General features: G+C 32.7%; 1 long non-coding RNA gene across 1 annotated transcript; it reads left to right on the forward strand.

The window, feature by feature from the left end:
• LOC120090065 lies at positions 1-697 on the forward strand. Its single transcript, XR_005485403.1, has 2 exons — positions 1-53; positions 185-697. It is a non-coding gene; the product is annotated as an uncharacterized LOC120090065 (long non-coding RNA).
• Positions 698-4,485: the final 3,788 nt, after the last annotated feature.

The raw sequence follows: 4,485 nt of genomic DNA on the forward strand, positions 1-4,485 counted from the left end.
CTGTAGTGCCCTTTACAAGTTGGGAGCACTGAATGCAGATACTACGTCATGAGGTATATGAGGGACATTGTGATTGGAAGAAGCATTGCCATCTCAGATTTGCTATGTTATCAAACTATTTCGACATTTCAAATAGTGTAGGAAAAGTAAATTTTATTTTAATATTTGGCTTTTATATTTATAGATTGATACAAGGAACTCGTACTCACAAATCAAGTTAGACGAGGTGCAAGTTGAGCTGGCTGAATTTTTGGATTGCTACATGTGATAGTAAGTGCTCGCACAATTTGGTCATTTTGAAGAAAAGTATTTGTTCTGGCTGAGTTTCTAGATTTCCTTCACATATTGATATAGATGTAATATTTTTTTGGAATTGATCATATGTAAGGGTGGTTAATTGTAGTTTTGGAAAGGTAGTTAATTGTTCATATGTGTTCATGTGGAGACGATGATTGCAAAAGTGGTTTTGATAGTTGTTATGGGGAGAATATAGTTTTGTTAATATGGGGTGGATGGTAGTTTTGATAGAAGTTTTGGAAATGTAGTTTTTAAATTGTTCATATTGGGTTGCCCATATTCTTCTAGTTAACTTAGAAAATCCTTTATGAAGTTACAAAGTTTTATAATGACAATGTTGAAGAATGTTATCTTGTGTCAAAGGTATTGGAGGAAATTTTGGTTCATAAGATTGAAAATGTGTTTGGTTGTTTATTTGGTTTGATGGATATTTGTCATAATATAATACATTATATGTGATTGTTGGATCAAAATACAGGAACAATTTATAGGTAAACATCTATATTGTTTTTTTAAAAAAAACTTGCAAACATACTTACAAGTGGAAACTATAAAGAAGTTTTTCACTTGACACTTTATTATTGTCAAGAAAACCTATATTCTTGACATTTTTGAAGAATCAAGTAAAGTATATCTTGACATTTTTCATATATCAAGTGAAAATGTTCTTGACGTTTTTTATTTATCAAGAACGCCAATATTCTTGACATTTCCAACATGTCAAGTGTCATTGTTCTTGATGTTTTTTCTGTTGGGGTTGATGCCCTAAATCTCGTAGGGTTCTGTAGTTTGTAAATGCATGTATGAACAAACAATTTTGTGATATATAATATGAGATATTTTATTTTATTTAGTCTATAAGATATGAGATATTTTAGTTGCATTATCCACAAACCAATAAAATAAGATTCATGATTATTGTTGTAACTTAAGTATGTATGTGGAGACATACTAGTAGATTTGTATTTTAAGTGATAACTTAAATGGTATGTTGTATATGGATAAAGGAGGAAAACCTTATCTTGGTGACATTACGAGTGTGGCCCGCTTTGTAGGTGTTACAAACGTTGTAAAGTGCTACAAATGATCTGATCCTGATCATTCGTGTATTAGACATGCGAGCAGGGATGCTCTATACAAAGAAGTTTGTATAAGACCGAACCACAAAATGTTTAGTCTCGTTATATAACGTCGTTCATGACAGAGACTTTCATTTCACTATAATGATCGTAGGTAACATAACCTTAATCCTGAGTGAGTTGTGAACTCCTATCTATAAGAACGGTCATTTGATTTGAATGGGTGCGAGTGGCCAGATCGCCGACTCAAACCTACCACTTTGAGGATTCATCTGATTGGGGAGCTGAGAACTCAACTACACAGGACGGAATTCACTTGTTCCCCGAAACATAGGTGAATAGATAAATTGCTCCCTTAAGAACTGATTCTGGGGCTTGAACAATATGGCGTAACACCTTCTCTTGGCTCGAGAAGGCTTTAGTCATAGTGGGACTATGATATATTGTTCATTAGAGGGATCAATGGTACTTAAGGAGTTAGATGTAACCATAGGGGCAAAATGGAAAAATGGCCCAACTGTACTTACGAGTGATTTGTGAAGGGTTGTCGTACTGTTGATTGGTTATATCTGATGGACACAGAAATATATCTATAGTTCGAATAGTGTAGTTGTTGGTCTTTAGTGGAGTGCCCAGTAGTTAACGAATGGTGGATATCGTGATTAAAGAGTTTAGTTAGTTATTCACATACCGTTGGAGTTTCAAGCTACAAGTTTATAAGGTCCCCTTGGTAGCTCAATGGATTCATGTTGAGAATCAGTTTTTGGGTTAGTGTGAAATGTTCAAATTAACTAGAGGGAGTTTGATTATGTATAATATAATTAATCGATTCAATTATATGTGAAATAATTGATTTGATGTGTTTGATACATTATTTGATTGGAAGAATTAATATAAATATTATTTATATTAAATGCCATAAGGGAGAAAAAGAACTATAGCTTATATGTTGCATATGATGTAATATTAAAACTATAGGTTATAAATATAATATGATAAATTAGTTATTATATTTATTTATAATAAATTAATTATGAGATAATTGATTTTAGTTTTTCTCCAATAACCGACTTAGTGCTTAGTTATGCCCGGTTTATGGCTAACTAATGGATAAAGAAGAGAAAGAGTTTTTTTATTATTCATTCCATACAACACACATATTAAGTAATCGTTTTCATACTCGAGAGAATAAACGATTGTCATCGAGTTTACTATACGATAGTTACTTGAAAGAATAAACGATTGTCATCGAGTTTACTATACGATAGTTACTCGTTACTAAACGATCGAGTACTCAAGTCTACACGATAGGCTTATTCCTTTTGTCGCCTACTTGATCGTCTAGTTCCTCCATTCCTCTACCCATATCCATACAGAGCCCACAACTCCTGGATTCTCACACCGAGAATACCAAGGCAATCGAGTGGTGGTGTCCAATTCCGTTCGAGGTTTGAGGATCGAGTTTTACTCAGTTGTGATCAAGGTTTTCCCAGTTCGTGCTATTTGTTGGTTTGATTGTTGCATTCGTGCTACTGCACGCATTGGTGTTCGATCGAGGGAAATACTAGAAGAAAATGGTTCTTCAAAGGTATTGTACTCGATCCCTTTGTTTTTAATTAAAAAGCATGTCGTAATTTATCACTAGATGCATAATTGTTCTATTTGATTGTAAATGTTCATGTTCTTTTACAATGGGATTTGGAATGATCTGCTTCCGCTCACTGGTTCTCTAAATTTAGAGTTTCTTCATTTTCCTAGTTGAGAACATCCACATTCTTGACAATGGATTCCTTGAAGTTTTTTAAAACGTCAAGAAAAGTGACACTTAATATTTAAAAAATGTCAAGAAACAATGTTTTTGTAGTAGTGATAGTATAGAGATAAGGTTGGGTACCTTATCCTGGTAACACTATGAATATGACCTATTTTGTATTTGATACAAAAGTAATGATCCAACGCGTTCGTGTACGTGACACGTGAGTAAGGGTATCCTATGCAATGAGTTTGCATAAGACTAGACTGCGAAATAGTAACCATTAGATGTGACACCGTTAACTATTCAGGTTTCTATTTCGATAGGATGGCCTAGGCGACTTAGTCTTAATCCTGGTATATTATGAACTCCTGTTCATGAGAGATTTTCCTTTGATTTTCATGGGCAAGAGTGGCCAAATTTTCAACCCAATATGTCTACCATTTTGGGGACAAGACCGAGTGAGGAATTGGGAACTTAATAATATAAGATAGAATTTACTCCTTCCCTCCTTGAGGGTAAGTAGATGAGTGTTCCCTTAAGTGGTGCCTCCAGGACTTCAATACAGGGTCCTACCCTCTCATTGGCCCGAGAGGGGTTTCTGTTTATTGGTTGAACCATAAATAAATTGTTCATTAGAGAAGTACTATAATTAAGAAGCTAGAGGTAACCCAATGGTAAAATGGTAATTTGACTTAGTTGTAATCATGAACACTCATGAAGAACTGACTTGCTGATATTGGTCTATATTCGTGGACACAGAAATATATCTGTAGTGAGAAGAATGCAGCTGTGGGTCTTTAGTAATTTGTACCCACAGTTAACGAATTTCGATTAACTTGTTTAATGAGTTTAACCAATTAATCTCATATCGTTGGAGCTTATAATCTATAGGTTCACCAGATCCCCTCATTAACTCACTATAGGATACTTAAGAGTGATAATTTGAATTTTTCAAATTAATTTGAGGAAACTATATATTAATGTGGTTAATATATAATTATGGATTTGATCTATTATCAAATTGGAAAGTAATATTTGAATAAGATTCAAATTAATTAATTCAAGTGAATTAGATTCACAAAGAATTAATTAATAGAGAGTTTTTGTACATATACATGGGATGTATGATAATTAAATGTATACATTAAATTGAGTTTAATGTATAAGTAGTTATTTAATTATTGTGCAAATCAAAATTAAATAAGTGTTATTTAAGTATGCAAATTAAATAATTGTTATTTAACTAAGCTAATTAATTGAATAAGTGTTATTTAATTAAATGAGCTAATTAATTAAAAAATATTATTTAATTAATTATAGAAAAGGAAAACATATTGGAAAAGATGTTTGACC

This window comes from Benincasa hispida, chromosome 11 (genome assembly GCF_009727055.1).
Source record: "Benincasa hispida cultivar B227 chromosome 11, ASM972705v1, whole genome shotgun sequence".
Lineage (NCBI taxonomy): Eukaryota > Viridiplantae > Streptophyta > Magnoliopsida > Cucurbitales > Cucurbitaceae > Benincasa > Benincasa hispida.